The 18004-nt window shown below is 47.8% G+C and overlaps 1 protein-coding gene across 8 annotated transcripts in view; it reads left to right on the top strand.

Annotated features, from left to right (window-relative positions):
- Positions 1 to 18004, top strand: part of Apba2 (amyloid beta precursor protein binding family A member 2) — a 205318-nt gene that overhangs the window by 6305 nt on the left and 181009 nt on the right. The window contains exon 1 of one of the 8 annotated variants that reach the window (XM_057756300.1): positions 5238 to 5253. The exons of the other annotated variants lie outside the window; for them this stretch is intronic. The gene's annotated coding sequence lies outside the window, so the exon portion shown is untranslated. Of the gene's footprint in view, positions 1 to 5237; positions 5254 to 18004 lie in introns of those variants that run through there. 8 annotated transcript variants of the gene reach the window in all.

Below are 18004 nucleotides of genomic sequence, written 5' to 3'. Positions count from 1 at the left end.
ATCTTCTTGAGAAATCCATTGTTTCCCAAACAGGAGAACCATCAATTGAGTGAGCGCATGCATTTAGGGATGATGGATTTCTCAGGTCTCTCTGACGCCAAGTGTGTGCATTGTTCACATAAAACACAGTTTATGTTTTTAGGTCTTTTGGTGTAGTAAGTGAGCCATGTGCTGTAACATCTGTCCGTGTTCTCCGAAGCTGCTGACAGCTGTCACGGGCAGGGTGGAGCAGAGGGAGACGTGTGTGTGAGAAGTTGGGAACTCAGGAAAGTGGGCTTACCCTCCAGCAGCTGCGGGCTGTCTTCGGTCCAGTGTGACTAGGCTTGTCCCGAGAAGGGCATGCACATCTATCTGCCCGCCATCCTCCCTAGCTAGAGTGACAGCGAGGAAGAAGTAGAATCTGGATGTTTGCACACGTGTGCATGTGCAGGTGTGTGCACATGTGTGCGTTACCTCTAATCTGCCTGCTATGTCTCAGATAACTGGTGTCACGGGACCCATAGCTGGTTCTGGTTCTGGTTCTGGCTGGTGACCGTGATAGCTACTGTTTGATTGATGGATGTGTTGGACTGATTCTGGCTGTTGGTCCTAGATATATCTTGTGCCCCAGAGGCAGGAGTGAGTCTGTCTTGGCATCTGTTTCTCCAGGGAATGGCACTGGGTATGGTCAGTTTTCTTAACCCATATCCCGGTATGCTTCACTTTGTGGTAAAGATTTCCCTGGGAACATTTTTCTCTTTTGAGTGCCAGGGCATTGAATTCATATTCTCTCTCTCTCTCTCTCTCTCTCTCTCTCTCTCTCTCTCTCTCTCTCTCTCTCTCTCTCTTTGTGTGTGTGTGTCGGGGGGGCTGCCATTAGATCTGGGCCCCATCTTTGTGATGTTTTGGGTTGGAAACTGCCAATCTTGACTTAGTTTTGAGAATTAGCAGATTTTAGCTTTGAAATTAATTCCACTTTTATTGAGTACTAATTTTCCTCTTGATCACAGTCAGATCTTTGCTTCATCAGCTGCACTTGGATTTGCTGTTTTTCAGGGCAGCGCCACCCCAGCTTACATTGATCCCACGTGAAGGGCTGCTTTTTGTTTGTTTTTGTTTTTTTAAGATAGGGTTTCCTCATTGTTGCTTTGGAACCTGTCCTGGAACTCCGTAGACCAGATTGGCCTTGAACTCACAGAGATCCACCTGCCTCCGCCTCCCCAATGCTGGGATTAAAGGCGTGTATCACTATCACTCAGCATGGTGGGCTGGTTTGAGAAGGGCCTGTACTGACGATGTTCCCTGCCCTATGCTTTGTGAAACCATGCCTTTAGTCCATGTATATGTTTTATCCATCATATGTGATATTTATTTTAGTTAAAGGAAGTGAGGGGTAAAGAGGTTTCTGGGCATTTAAAAGGGAGCCCCTGATCTAGCCATTATCAGTTACAGATGGATATACAGGGACTTGTCAGTGCTCAAATTGAGGAGTCAAATGCTTTAGTTGTCTCTAAGTTCCTTTGCTGAGGGCTCCATCTATCCATTCATTCATCCATCCACCCATCTATGTGTCCATCCACCCATCTATCCATTTATCCATCCATCCATCCATCCATCCATCCATCCATCCATCCATCTATCCATCCATCCATGTATCCATCCATCCATCCATGTATCCATCCAGTCATCTATCCATCCATCCATCCATCCATCCATCCATCCATCCATCCATCCATGTATCCATCCATCCATCCATGTATCCATCCAGTCATCCATCCATTCATCCATCCATCCATCCATCCATCCATCCATCCATCCATCCATCCATTTATCCATCCAGTCATCCATCCATGTATCCATCCATGTATCCATCCATCCATCCATTTATCCATCTATCCATCCATCTATGTACCCATCTATTCCTACATCCATCTATCCATCCATTCATCCTTCTATCCATCCATCCATGTATCCATCCACCCATCCATTCACCCAATTTTCTGAGTACTTACTGAGTCTGTCTTCCCTGTTCCCTATTTAGAGCTGGGTGAAGTTGGCACAGGGTGGGTTGGGGTGAGGCTGCTGGAGAGTGTCTCATGGTACCAGAGCTTGGTCCTAGTTTCAGATCCAAGCTCTTCCCTGGAAAGCACAAGCTGGGAGGTGTGAGAGCGCCAGGGCTGGTGGGAGTGTTCACAGACCTCCTTCGTGAGAAGGGGCCGAACTTGCCCTTTCAGAGCAGAGGGCCATCCCTTCATGGGGAATTCAGGGCACAGGGAAAGCCTAGCGCTCTGGCGTTAGGATTATATAGTCTGTGTAGGTTGGGGCTCAGATAGGTGCACAATGTTTGTGGCCCCTGATTGCCTTGGGTGTTCCTGAAGGGTTGGGAACAGAACAGGTAGAGTGATGATAATACAGGCTGCAGTGGACTTTCTGAAACCGTGCTTCTGGACCGGAGAGAGAGCAGGATCATGGGTAATGGCCACATTCACAGGTGAGATGACACACAGAGGGGCACAGGGGAGATTAGGGGTCGTTTAGGGATGTAGAGCCCTGTTGAGGTTACCAAGGGTTTTTTTTTTGAGGATATCGGAGAGGGTTGACCAGGAGCCCCCACCATTCCCAGAGTGCTCTTGTAGGAGGCCATGGCAGCCGAGCCCCAGACTCATGAGCACGAGCACGGATGTTTAATTTCACCCTTTAGAGATTTATAGGCTTGCTAGATTAAATTGCCCCTGCGCTTCTACAGGCACGACAAGATCTGTGACAAACCATACATCACATTATTAATTTGCTCACGTAGAGTTAACCTGTGCAGCTGAGCTTGACTTACTCTAGGCTGCGCCCAGGTCCTGGGAAATAAATGTCTCCAGTTGTCTGCTAAGAGAAGGTGGCTCTTGGGACAGACTTGGCGTGGGACATATGAACCTCGCCGTCTTTGCCTGCACACAGTCAGCCTTCACTTAGCTGGGATACAGGTCACTATTTCCTGGGCTCCCAGTAGCTTTCTGGTTCCTGCTGCTGTGTCTGGACTGGCCATGGTACAGGCTTGAGGCAGAGCAGGGCAGGGCAGGGCAGGGCACGGCAGAGCTGTGGGTAGTGGTCAGATACCCTGAGACCCTCTGCTGGGTAGGAGTTGGATTTCCAACCTTAACATCATGGCAGGCAATAAGAAGATATCTGAGTACCCCCGTTTTAGCCCAGAGACCCAAGGGCTTCAGCGTTCATTTCCCCTATCCCTTCATTTTCTGATAGGATGAAGCAGCCACTATTCTCTTGGGGCTGATGGGTCAGGAACAGCTCTTCCTCCAGTATGCCAGGTGTCAGCAGAGGTGCCCATCTTCGGAAACGCAGCAGCCTGTTGTATTCTTTGGCTCAGGGTTGAGGAGTGGGGGCAATGGGGACCTGTTCTTTCCCATGAGGCTCGTGGTTTGCTTGGCACCTTCATGGCCTCTTTTTTTTTTTTTTTTTGGTTTTTCGAGACAGGGTTTCTCTGTGGTTTTGGAGCCTGTCCTGGAACTAGCTCTTGTAGACCACCAGGCTGGTCTCGAACTCACAGAGATCCGCCTGCCTCTGCCTCCCAAGTGCTGGGATTAAAGGCGTGCGCCACCACCGCCCAGCCTTTATGGCCTCTTTTATTCCCAGGCACCACAGCTGGGAGTGGGCTGCTGGTGGTTGGAAATCGTGACTTGAAAGGGGAGGTGCGCCGTGATTGCGGTGGGGGCATCCTGTGTGCAGACCCTTCCACCATCTAGATGACTTTTATCAGACACCAGGGCTTTACGCCGTGGTTCGTATTGACTAAGTCTCCAGTCCACCCTCTTACACAGCATGGTGTAGTTAATGTCTCACCGGCCACAAGAAAACTGTTTTGCTGACGTTACCGCCTTGCTGTGCCCACATGGGGGTAGTTGTAGTGGGAGCCAACACTTTGTTCTAGATGTGGGCCTTTGTCGTGCTGACTTGGTCAACCAAGCCCGTGGAACCGAAGACGACCCACTGGAAATGCAGGCAGAGCTTACTCTCTGAGTGGCCACCCCTTACCTGGGCAAAATTAACGTTGATTTCCAGGTTTAGGTGGACTTTTGTCCTGTCCACCCAGTTTCCCACAGTGACGAGTGTGCTGTCACTCCCATCATTATTGGAAGCTATTCAAGCTGCTGGAGACATTTTCTAGAATTAGTACTAACTGATGGCCTGGACCTTACATCCCAGACCTTGGCACCTTGAGGTTCTTTTGTTTCTTTTTCACACACAAATTTAGTGGAATATATTTTCACAAATACTTAAAATCCAACAATGCACTGTGTAATCTACAAGAAAAAAGGTGGACAACCACAGAGGGATAATGATAGGGGACGCTATGTGTACATGCTTGCACACACACACACACACACACACACACCCCCCAATATACAGGCAAAAAGGTTCTGAACTCTGCCCAGCCATAAGGGAGATGCAAAGCAAATCATAACTGTAATACACCCCACATCCACCAGGCTAGCTCTGATCAAAAGCAGGCGGTGACAGGCCGTCAAGCAACTGGAATTCTAGGTGCTGACTAGGTATAAATCCTCACAGCTGCCTGAGGGAGGCACCTAACAGAACCAGCTAAACTCACATGTTAGCTTCACGAGCCATCTCCGTCCAGTCCAGCAGAGGTGAAGTGTGTACGAGGGCCCCGAACACTTTCGTGTCCTAGTCCTGTGAATGTCTCCTTCAGTCGCTTCCAACCTGATTAGGAATTTGTAGATGAGAACATCCTGGTTTCTCTGGCGAGGCCCTGAATACCACTCTAAGGGTCCTTATAGGAGAGTCAGAAGGAGGCTGACCACAGAAAGAAAAGGGCGACACGCCCATGGAGCCACAGATTCCTCCGATGCAGCTGCAAGAGACTGGATGGCCTAAGGGACAAAGTGTTCCCAGGAGCCTTCCATAGAGGTCATGGCCCTGCTGACATCTTAATGTCCATCTGTTAAAACAGCGAGAGCTTTAAGAATGTAACATGTGCTTTTGGGCACTCAGTTCTGTGAGGGTTTTTAATAGCAGTCACAAGAAACTAATCCAGCGGCCAAGAGACACACCCAGGTGTCCACAGATGCATGGCGGTGATTGTCAGCCTGCAAACAAGCCAGATAATCATCACAGAAGAACTGGTGAGAACGCCGAGTTTCTTCTCACCCAGAATACGGCACAGCAAGCAGGGAGTGGAGTGGAGACTAACGTGGGTGCTGTGGGACAGATGCGTCTCCCCAGGAGGTTGAGAACGTTCTAGCGGTATGTGGCATTCTACATGACATTCAACGGCAACTTCATCCATGTCAGGTGCTGCCCTTGCAGGTAGCAATTAGAGGTCACATAGGATGGAAAAGGACCTCCTTCTGGGGATGATAGGGTTCCCTTTATGGTGTAGAACTTTCTGTCGACATGCGGTTTTCAATGAGAAGCTTTAAGTAAAGCAGTACACTGCTTTGACTTTTCCTGGAGAACTTTAGTTGACTGACTGCTGGATTATTTGACTGCTGGAATGATGGTGTTTAATGAGAGATAATTAGCATTTTCCAGTACAATGAATGCTCACACCTCTATAGACATAACAGTATTTTGAAAATGCAATCAAGGTAAGCAGACCCCAAGCAGCATGCTGAGAGCCTTCTAGGTTTAGTTGGTATGAATATGTAACTTAGATAACATGAGCTTTTATTCCTGCACATAGCAGAAGTTTTGGTTTGATGGGTATCTTCCAAAGACCGTTTTTTTTTGTTTTGTTTTGTTTTGTTTTGTTGGTTTATTTTTAAGAGAACCAGATTCAATTAACCTAAATGTCAAAGCATCAGAGTGGTTTTATTGAGCTGGGAATCGAAGGGCTTGAAGAAGAGTAACAGGTAGGCAATGCATGGACGGACAGCTCCTGAGGGTCAGCCCACATCCTTGCAGTCCAGGAATCCTAGTCCGAGGTTCCCTTTACACAAGAGCTCATCCCTGATGCTAGAGGTGCTGGCCCTCTTTGTGTCTGTCTCTCCCTGGTATGACCAAAGCACCAGGGAATAGCAAGGCTCTGGGTCGGGATGGTAATAGATACCGTTTCCTGAGTGTGAGCCCATGGTGCGAGGCTTTGTGAATTCACTTCCTGGTGGTGGCAGCACTGAAGGAACCTTTAGGAAATGTGCCACCACCTCTTAGGTGCTCCGCAGGGTCTCGGGTCAGTCCTGGGTACAGACTTTGGGTTGATGTCCCCCACATTTCTTTCAGTTGAGCTCCCATGTGTCCTCTAGTTGACCCTTTCCAGCTGCCTTGACATTGTGCCGCTGTGGTGATGTCGCTGCGGTGTGTGTGGTGATGCTGTGGCTGTGGTGATGCTGTGACTGTGGTGTGTCTGGTGACACTTACTATGGTGATGCCACTGTGGTGTGTCTGGTGACATGATGGCTGTGGTGACACTGTGACTGTGGTGTGTCTGGTGACACTGTTACTGTGGTGATGCTGTTGTGTGTCTGGTGACACTGTGGCTGTCGTGATGCTGTGGAGACGCTGTGGCTGTGGAGACGCTGTGGCTGTGGAGACGCTGTGGCTGTGGAGACGCTGTGGCTGTGGTGACGCTGTGACTGTAGTGACACTGTGACTGGTGACACTGTGACTGAGGTGACGCTGTGGCTGTGGTGACGCTGTGACTGGTGACACTGTGACTGGTAACACTGTGACTGAGGTGACGCTGTGGCTGTGGTGACACTGACTGTGGTGACACTGTGACTGGTGTGTCTGGTGACACTGTTACTGTGGTGATGCTGTTGTGTCTGGTGACGCTGTGACTGTGGTGACGCTGTGGCTGTGGTGACACCGTGGTGTGTTGGGGATACTCTGACTAGAGATACTGCATGCTCACTTTCTTCAGTGCTTTTCATAATCACAGTGTAACCAGGAACACTGCAGAGGCATCACCATCACCGTGGTGTCACCAGACACACTATGATAGCATCACCACCACCGTGGTGTCACCAGACACATTATGACAGCATCACCACCATCACCAGACACACTATGACAGCATCACCACGGCAGGTGGTGATGGGCTAGCTAGGAACCCACTCAGTGTGCTTTGGTGGCAGTACCCAGCAGATCACACTTGCATCCTTTTTTCCTCTGCGCGACGTCAGAGCTTATCTGTTTCTTGTCATTGTGCGAGGACTTCTTGAATGCCAGTCTCTTCAGAACTGAGTGGTTGCCGGATGGAGAGGCAGGCTCTTGCCCTCTGACCCCTCTAAAAACTAAGGATACCTCTTCCTATTGTCAACTGTAATGTCAACTTTGCAGTTATAGTATCCACTCCCCTGACCATGGCTGGGGATGCTCTCTGGCTCTCAGCCAGCCACACTTTACCTTGAGTTCAGTGGCTGCTCAATAAAACATTCAGATGATGTCTGCTCAGCTTCTCTATCTGCTCTACCACACTGACACTCAAGGACCAGCCCCGGCTCTGCTTCAGCATCCTCCTCTGCAGCTGTTTCCGAAAGATGTGAAGAAAATAAGGTAGTGGCATGTGACAGGAGTCGCTCTGTGTCCCTGGCTTCGCTCTGGGCCACCTCACACAGCCTTGGTATCAAAAAATGCAGTCATTTAATCAGTATGGCCTGGGGCTCAGAAAGAGCATTCTAATGGTCCACCTGTATATGCATAATATTGGTTTGCTAGTCCCTGGGTCTGGGACCTGGGGCTGTCTCGTCGCCAGAACACGTGGGGCCCTCGGGAGCGAGCCTCCACAGAGAGGCCCCACAGCTCTCTTCCTGAGGATGTCCATCCACAATAGTATGTGTTTATGACACGGATGATCTTCTACTTTAGGGGGCAGGATGCTGTCCTGACTCCCCCCCCCCCACACACCACCACTAACACACAGAATACCAGAACTGAAGTGTAGAAAGGAAATTCTCTTAGTGTGTTTGTGCTTTCTCTCTCAGGTCCCTGCATCTACCTATGTGGTGATTGTTGATTAAACTCAAGGGGTGAATTGGTCCAGAATATTACTCCTTTTTAAATTCTCCCTTCCCTGACTACAGTGTTACCAACAGTTGTTTTGCCCTGGACAATAAACAGAGGAGCCGGACTCTAGCCGGAAATTTACCTTAACTGTGTTGCCCTCTCAGAGGCCAAGAATTCTCATTTGTATTGAAAAACTCAGTGACGTTTTTTCTGGGTTTTGGCACACATACCAAAGGCAGAGTAGGGGAAGACTGGCTTCTGCCCTCTCGGAACTTTGGATGTGTGTTGGGATGTGTGACTAAAAGGTCAAGCTCGGGGTACCGCAGGATGGCGTACAGGACATTGCCGACAGGAGCAAACTAGGTGGCACTGGTTATACTCCTCAAGGGTGGACTTCACCCTTTTGCCAAAGCCCAGTGTTCAGAGGGGAAACCGAGATGCTACTTGGTGCAGAACCCACAAATCCTGATCCATCCTCCGTGAGCTGCTGACAACATGCATACCTGGTATCATGTGCCAAGAAGGGAGCCAGGATGCTGAGGTTTCTCTTCCTGGACCCTTAACCACTATGTAGACACAAGAAAGAAGCCCTTTAGACAGGTCCAGATGAGCAACATCTGGCACACTGCCTTAACTGGTGACTAGATCAGTGATTCTCAACCTGTGGGTTGCAACCCCTTCGAGGGTCAGATACCAGGTATCCTGCATATCAGATGTTTATGTTATGGTCCCTAATAGTACCAAAATTACAGTTATGAAGTAGCAACAAAGTAACTTTATGGTTGAAGGTCACCACAACCTGAGGAACTGCACTAAATGGTGGCAACATGAGGAAGGTTGAGAACCATTGGTGGAGGTCAGCATAAGGAAGGTCTGAGCAGCTGTCATGGCCATGAGGAGGCAGATGACATGATGGGTGTTTTAGATAGGATCTGGGAACAGAAAAGGGCCATTTGGGGAAACGGAGGGAAGGAGAAGCAAATGTGGACTTACTTAGTTATAATGGACTGGTCTTACTTCCTACATTGTGATAAGCATATTGTCATTTTCCTGGACATCTCAAATCTTCAAAAACCATAAAACTGAAGCTGGGGTGGCTGGAGAGATGGCTCAGAGGAATAGAGCACTGGCTGCTCTTCCAGAGGTCCTGAGTTCAATTCCCAGCAACCACATGGTGGCTCACAACCATCTGTAATAAGATCTGGTGTCCTCTTCTGTACTGCAGGATACATGAAGGAAGAAACCTATATACATAATAAATAAAAAAAAAAATCTTAAAAAAAAAAAAACTGAAGCTGGGGAACTGGTTACTGGGGCAACACACTTGCCGGAAAAGCACAGGCAAACATGAGCAAGCACGAGGACCCAGCACCCCGGTGGTCACCTGTAACCTTGGCCCCTGGGAGGTGGAAGCTGGATCCCTGGTGCCAGCTGGCTGGCTGGACTAGCCAAATTGGGAGGGCCAAGTCAGAGGCCCTATCTCTCCATATAAGGTAGGAAGTGATCAGAAATACATTTGATGCCAAGCCTCGGGCCTTCAAATGCCTTTCCACACACGAGCCTATGCACCTGCAAACACATGGGCACTACATGCACATACATATGCACACCCACAATACAGCACAGCACCCCCATAAAATCTCTTGAGTCAGGTTGAGTCCTATTGCTGTGTATCCCTTGGTAGTAAAACCTTTGTCCTTGACATCATTCAGCTCCAGCTCCTGAGACGGAGCATCCCCATTGGACGTCTTGTACTGTTTCCAAGAAAACAGGGGCAGTTTGGTCTAGTTGAGGTAGTCAGATTCCACTTCTATGACAGATTACCCGAAGCAGAGAGGACTCAGAAGGGGAGAGGACTCATGGTTTCAGGGATTTCAACGTCTTGGTCCTATTGCTATGGGCTACTGGCAAGGCAGAGAGTCGCCAAGAAGGGCAGATGTCAAACAAAGCTCTTACTTCATGGCAACCTTGAAATAGGGTGAATTCACCTTTTGAGCAGAGCTCGTTCCTCTGAAGCCCTCTGAACTATTGTTCCATCAGTAGATGAATCCATTAACGAGGTCAGAGTCCTCACCATCTGGTCATCTCTACCTCGGATGGAGCATTTGGGAACCAAGCATTCAACCCTTTGACTTTGGGGAGTGTGTGTGTAAGGTCCAAGACATAACATTTAGAATATATATTTTTCTATGCCCCAAGTATCTGGTTGCTTGAAAACAATTTTCTCTGATACAGTCTCTGCCCTTACTTAGAAATCATTGCCAGGGGAAATAAACCCAGCCACAAGAGCATATTATCCATTTTCTGGTATCTGGTGCCGGGGGAATTGAACCACCCTGCCCACCCCACTCAGGGGAAGGCCACTTTTCATTTTTCTGATGACTTTGGACAGCTGTGCCTCTGACCTCTGCTTCTCTCTTATGATTAATCCCTGGAGCCACAGGGGTCTTTTTAAAAAATATCGATCCCAGTAGACAAAAGGCTCATGTGTGCTTGCTGGTCAAGCCAAGAGGCAGAAGGAGCTGGGTGTCTGCACGGGGGGGGGGGGGGGGGCAGAACTGGTGAATTATGCCCATGTGCACACTGCTCCATCTGCTTGCTTCCTACAGAAGGGGGCTGCATTAAAAGTGAACCCAGCATCTGAAACCCTGGGCTACAGATGGAAGCTTTGCTTTCTTTAAATTCTGTAGCGGTCTCCTATTGTTTAGCAGAGGCACATAATGAAGTGGAAGGGTGAAGATTGGATGGTCCTGTAAAGGGACTCAGGACTGTTGTGAAGCCTGAAAGGGTGGGTCTGGTTCAGTGGAGGGTCAGCTGGGTCTGCAGCCTGGGCAGGTGGCGGTGCCTTTCCATCACTGGCTCCTCCTGCCTGCAGCAGCAGTACCACCCTTTGCCAGAGCATGGGAGTGCTGAGTGACATGGGAATTGATAAATGGGGCTGTGTTGTAAGGGACAGAGGAAGCTAGCGGTGGGCTAGAAACAGGAAGTATGTCCCTTGGAAGACAGAAGACCACTTTCCTGGGAACTGCGGTAGCTAGGATAGACGTACCACAAAGATCTGTCCCTGTGTTAACAGCTCGGTCCTAACGTTCTGCTGTTGGGTGGTTCTGTGGACCTTTTAGAAGAGGAACCTGAGTGGGAGTCCCTTAGGCCACTGGAGGCAGGTGTTCCTCCATAGGGGATTGTGGGACTGTGTCCCCTTTCTCTTCTTGGTCATGAGGGGAGTGGTTTTCTCAGGAATGCCGCCTGGCACACCCACCTGAGACCCGAAGCAATGGGTGCCTCTGCTCACAGAGCGCAGTCCGTGAAACTGTGGCGGGAACACGCACTTTCTCTTCGTAAGTCCGTTCTCTCAGTGGTGTCATGACAGTGATTGAAAGATGACTGGCACAGGGACCCTGGGTGAGTCCGAGTTCCCCACTTGTCCCCGAAGCCTGTCAGAGGAGCCCATTCCTGCGGGTCCTGCCACTTCTCTGGAGTTTTGGCAAAATTAGATGTAGCCATATGAAAATGTTATTTTTATATGGCAAAGTGATCAAATATAGGTAATTTCCTATGCTTCAGGCTCATTTTAGCATTCAAGCAGCTTTGGTAAGAACATTTTTATTTTAAAAAATGTTATTTTTAGTTATTACATATATACAATTCAGTGCATTAGGGAAAAATAGGACTCTGAGACATGGAACTCTTTCCTCCTGGGGCCAAATTCAGCGCTTCCTTCCCTTGAGCTCGGGCACACAGCTGCCAGCGTCTTGTCTCCTCTGCTCTCTCAGAGGCCCTGTGTTCACAGGCCCCGCTTCCTGCACCCTGGCCTCTCAGCTGTCACACGGATCTGGTCCCCAGGGCTGGATGCTGAGCTTGCTCTGTTTGCAAGGTCTTGTTCTCCATGTTTCTTTCCCCCTTCCTCTTCTTTTCTCTCCTGCTCCTCATCCTCTTTCTCTTCGTTCATCCTTGTGATACATTCCCTGAAATAGAATTGCTGAGCAAAATCTTCACACTTTAGGGGACCCCAGGAATGTTTTATTGCCATGAGCAGTGTGAGAGGTTGGGGCTTTCTTCCTGGCTGAGCATCCCTGTGTGGCCTTTCTTCCCTTCTTCATTTCCTCCTTCCCTCTTTTTATTCCTTTTGGTGTGTGTACTCGTGTTTATGTGCATACGAGGGTCAGAGTTCAACCTTGGGTGTTGTTCCTCAGGCGCCACCCTCCTTGATTCTCTCTCTTCTCTCTCTGTCCCTCCCTTTCTCCCTCTGTTCCCCTCTCCCTCCTTTTTGCTTTTCTTTTGTTTTTGAGACAGGGTTTCCCTGTGTAGCTCTGACTGTCCTGGAATTCACTCTGTAGACCAGACTGGCCTCAAACTTAGTGATTTGTGTTATATGAGGAGGGGGGTGGGCCCTTGTTCTTTCCAGCCACCCAGCTAGCTTAATCGCCGAAATAATCACACAGAAACTGTATTCATTTAAACACTGCCTGGCCCATTATCTCTAGCCTCTTATTGGCTAACTCTCACATCTTGATTCAACCCATTTCTAATAATCTGTATGTCACCACGAGGTCGTGGCTTACCGGGAAAGATTCAGCATGTCTGACCCGGCAGCTTCATGACGGCTCTCTCTGACTCTGCTTCCTTCCTCCCAGAATTTAGTTCTGTCTTCTCTGCCTACCTAAATTGTCCTGTCCTATTAGGCCAAGCAGTGTTTTTATTAATTAACAAATAAAAGCAACACACAAACAAAAGGACCTCTTACACCACATTTGCCTGCCTCTGCTTTTCAAGTGCTGGGATTAAAGGCATGCACCACCACTGCCAACTGGCTTACCTTATTTTTCTGTTGGCCTTGAACTTGTAGAGTAGGCTAGGCTAGCTGGTCAGAGAACCCCAGAGGTGCTACTGTCTCTGCCTCCCCACACATGTTCTTTCCTGACCCCTCCCTCTGTCTTCTCTCTCGTGGATGACACCTCTGAGCATGGACCTGCAGTACTTCATGCCCACTGCATCCACGCAGCTGCCCTGTGGAATTTGGCTCTAACTTGACTGGTAGTGTCTGGAGGGGAAAGCGAGGACTTCTGGCTAGCCCCGTGGGAAGTTTTTCAGACTCTGTGGTGTTCCAGGGAGACACCCTCACCCCTAGATGGACTCCTGACTAGAACCCCGCGCTCTTGTGCTTTTAAAGATGCAATTAATTTCCCCCATCACTTGGCATAGACGGAGCCACAGAGGGCATCTGGGTCAGGCGATCACCGATAGGAGCCTTTGGAGCCTGGCTGGCGTCCTGACAACCAGAGTCGCTGGCAGCAACCCTGAGTGTCTCAGGAAAAGCTGCCTTGTCCTGTTCCCCAGGAGAATCTTTGTCCTCCTTCTGCAGAAGCGATGGATTGCTGAACCCGCTCTGCTGGGCTGGAAGCAAGAGCTTTTAGATTTCCTCTGGTTGAGGAACTTAAAATGGAACAATTTACATCAATTCCTGCAAAGTGGACTTTGTAGCCGTTTTCTATGCATGGGAGCACATTGCATGGGAATCTCTGGTGATGAATTATAAAGCAGTTCATCCCCCAACACCCAGATGTCTGAAAGACCGGAGGCTGTGGGCCTGGGGGTGGGGTCCATGTCTGGGGCAGCGTCCACTTACCCTGAAGGAGAGGGAGGTGCAGGATCTCAGCTTCCTGGGTCACAGGGTCATTTGAGGCAGGAGTGACTTATTCCTTTCAGCTGCACCCAAACGCTCAGGAAGAGTGAAGCAGAATTGACTCCCAGCAAGCTCGGGCCTTGTGCTGTTTGTGGGAGGTAGAGATTTTGTCTATTGTTTCATTATCTAACAACAAAGAGCTAATAATGAAGATAAACAGATGTGACAGCCTCTCTGTGAAAGCCTGCCTCCTCTAGCAATTATCCTCTGTCTTTGGAGGAGACACAGAGAGCCGTTTTCTGGCGTCAGGTCAGGAGATTGACAAGACATTGGTCCTTATGGGACAGGGCATCCAGCACTTTCTGGACTCAGGAGCCCTTTGCCTTTCATTTTGTATAAGCAGTTTTTTCCACTTATTTTTTTCTGGTTATGAAATTAATATGCAATAATTATAAAATTCAAAGCTCAGAAATAAATAAGAAAATGACCCCCCCCCATTTAATCCCTGCATGACAGATATTGTCAGTTTGGTGTATAATTTTTTTTCTCTATGGGAGTTTTTTAAACTTATGTTTTATGTTAATACATACATATTTATCATTTTTAATATTTTCAACAAAATGAGATCAAGTTAATGGTTGAGCATTCCTCATCTGAATGGTTCAAAATCTGAAGCTATCTGAGCAATGGGATGTCATAAGTGGAAAATTCCCTCTATGTAAACTTTGTGTCATGCACAAAAGTCTTTCAGATACCAAATAAAACCATATACATTCGAGAAGATAGAGTTACTTCATGTATGTTCTATATGAAGCATGACTTCTTCATTTAAACTTGGGTCACAGACTCAGATAAATCTCAGCGAATATTCCCAATTCTGAAACAATTAGCAAGCTGTACCACTTCTGGTGCCAAGCATTTTGGGATAAGGGGTCCGTACCCCATACAGAGGCTGTAAATGTCTCTATAAATGCAACCTCATGTGGAGTGATGTGTCTGACATGTTGTGCCTCGTAAGTCGTGCATGCAACCTGATGGATTCCAACACTTTTGATAGACAGCCATAGACTTACTGAACCCTTGAGTCATTGGCTGGTCCCCACCCTCGAAGGCGGGGTGGAGTACAGTGTCATAGCTATGTCCTTGATAGCCACTGGTGTGCTTCCACAACCTAGCTCTGGCCTTGCTGGGAGGAGAGGCTGAGCATCAGCTGTGAGTGGGAAGTGTATGTGCAGGTGTGTATGTGTGCAAGGATGTGTGCATGTTCATCGTGCCGGTGCATGCATGCATGCATGTGTGTTCACATTTGTATGGAGGCCAGAGCGTCGTTCCTCAGGATTTGCCCATCTTGTGTTCTAGACAGGGTCTCCTGCCTTGGAGCTTTCTGACTAGGACTAAGTTTCATGACTGCTCACAGGCTCTAAATGTCCACTTGCCTCCACCTCTAGGCCTGGTGATTACAGGCGTGTACTACCGTGCCTGGCTTTGTGGTGATAAATTTAGATGATGCTGGATGTGGGGTCTGCAGCAGCATGGCCTTGTTGCTCATGAACATAGAGGTCTGCAGATTCATTCACCACGTGTGCACACAGTAACAGCCTAAAGCAGACCCTCATCTGTAGTTCCCAGTCCTCGATGTCAGTCACTCAAGGTCACCAGCGGTCCTAAAATAGACCTATTTATCTGGATCTGAGAAGGGGCATAGATGGAGAGGAGATGGAATATTCATGTAACATTTTAGAAGACTGTTCTAATTGTTTTATTTCATTATTAGCTCTTTTGGTGCCTAATTTGCAAGTTGACTTTTGTCATTAGGCACAGATTTAGGAAAGAGCATAGACAGTATTCACAGTGACTTGTCTTTGGCATCCCCTTGGCAGATACCCCAGATATATATATATTATAATATATATAACATAACATGATATAATAATTGCATTCTACATAACATAAACATCACTTCTTTTTCACTGTACTGCTTTTTTATGAACAGAGGCCAGAGATAAGGCTTAGGGAGTAGAGAGTATTGCTGCACAGCCATGAGGATCTGACTTCGGATTCCTCCCACCCACATAAAAAGCCATGTGTGGCTTATTACACATGTAATTATAATACTTGTGGGCAGAGAGAGACAGAGAGACAGAGAGAGAGAGAGAGAGAGAGAGAGAGAGAGAGAGAGAGAGAGAGAGAGGATTGCTGGGGCTTGCTGGTAGCTAGTTGAGCTCCAGGTCCAGGGGGAGACCCTGCCTCAAAGAAGTAAGGCAGACAGTGGCAGAAGAGGATGCACAGCTTCCTCCTGCCTCTATGTGCGTGCGCGCGCACACACACACACACACACACACACAGTTAAAAACATTTGTCAAACAGCACAAACGGTGAACAATCACAAGCCGGATTCTTAGACTTATTAAGAATTTGAATCTCTTCTTTCACTGTTGCCTGCTTTCCTGCTGATTTTTTCAGTGTTTTTTCATCAATGTATTGGTGTGTTTAGCACACCAGGACTATGTCTCATTTGTCATGGACACTGCATATATTTTTCTTCAGATGTCTGTTTTCCTCAACCCTATTTAATGACATCTTTGGCAATGAAAAATCTTGTGATTTTTTTTTTGGTTATCCTGTCAAACATTTCTTTTATGGCTCCTTTTTTTTTAATTTATTTTATTTTACCGGTGAGACATCTCTAAGTGCAGATAAACACTCTCCATTTTTATTTTCATTTATTGACAGGGTCTCATGTAGTCCAAGGTTGGCCTTGGACTCATTTTGTCCCAAAGATGACCTTGAGCTCTCAACCCTACCTCTTGAGTGTTGGTGACATGGTTATAGGGCACCATGTCTGGCTTCCTAGTTCCTTTTTATACCCAACAGTCTTACGTTCCCATCTTCTCTTATTCATCTGCAATATATCTTTAGATATGTGTGAATTGAAGATACATTTTTTTTCCCACATGAACATTCAGTTCCTGAGCGTTATTTATTCACGAGCCATCTCTGTATCTCTGCTTTGATATCTTACTTCTTTCCTTTTGGTAATAGAGGTTGAATCCAGGGTCTCATGCAAGTAAGTCTACACTCTAGCATTGAGATACCTCCCACCCTCCCTCTTTAAGATGTAGGTTTGTTAGCTAATCCAAGGGCTTGAATATATAGCAAGTGGGTATTTGTTATTTTGCACATTGTGATAAAATGCAAAAATAAAACACAAAAGCAACTTAAGGGTAAGCGAGCTCATTTTGGTTCCTATTTTGTGGGTACAGTCCTTCACGGTGGCAGGAGCTGAGGGTAGCTGGTCGAGGGAGATGAATGCTGATCCTCAATTGGCTTTGTCCTTTGTACTCAACCTGGGACCCTGGCTCATGGGTTGACTTCCGGCACCAGTGGGTGAATCTTCGGCTTCTCTTGACCTAATCAAGACAATCCCCCACAGATGTGCCTGGTGGCTCGTCTACTCAGCAATCCCAGATCCTTCAGGTTCACCATGGTAATCATCGCAGCATGTGTAGGTAGCTTGAGGTGTTCTGTGTGACTTCTCCACATGTCTAGATGCTCTAATTTATTTGCTCATTCTTAGGGCAGTATTGGCTGTTAGCCCTGCTGTGACTTTCCTTGTGAGACCCTCGTGGCAGTTGTGACATCACATATCAGAATGTAGTGGACACGCCATGGGTCGTATTTATTGGCAGAAATGTCACGTAAGCACGGGACTGCTTTGTTATTTCAGTCTCATGGCCTCTTTGTTTTACTCCTTTTTCCGTCTCCCCCACTCTAGACTTTTCCTGGGGAGACGTGAACAGTGTCTGTTCATCCCAGATGGGGAACCCACAGCAGACCAAAGGAACGATCCCACCCAAATCTGACTGAGAGAACCAATGAGTTTATTGGGATCACTTACGGAGCATGGGTGACCCAATGGCAGGTGCCAAAGCCTCCCCAACATGTGATGGACTTCTGGGACTGAGTCCTGTTTGTAGGCGGTTAGCCTGATGTGAGAGTGCCCCCTTGGCTGCAGTTGTTACTGTCCGTATAACCTGGGGAAGCATCGTGTGAACATGGCAACCCCCTTAGCCTTCAGTCTTTGCTGTGCAGTTCATTGGTGGATAAACTTTAGAGGAAGCTAACTTATGCCCAGCCTGCTAGGGATTTCAGCTGGGTTGGCTCTGTAGGTTGATACAGGCCAGAAGAGACATTTCTTTCATTTCCTCCTCGGCTGAGTCTTTTGATTCTTTGCATCCTTCACTGGGGCTTTGCCGTTTGGCTTAAATATGGTTGTTACCTCGTTGGTTGGATTTCCAGTCAGACTGCAGAGCTCCTATCGCTGTTGTCCCTGGGATCACTGCCTTCCCTTGCACCATTTTCTAGCTGATATGGAAGTTACTACAAACCTGCTGGCTTTTGCATATGGAGACTGGTCGGTCACTTTGC

This window comes from Chionomys nivalis, chromosome 23 (genome assembly GCF_950005125.1).
Source record: "Chionomys nivalis chromosome 23, mChiNiv1.1, whole genome shotgun sequence".
Lineage (NCBI taxonomy): Eukaryota > Metazoa > Chordata > Mammalia > Rodentia > Cricetidae > Chionomys > Chionomys nivalis.
This window is presented reverse-complemented; position numbering and strand designations above follow the sequence as displayed.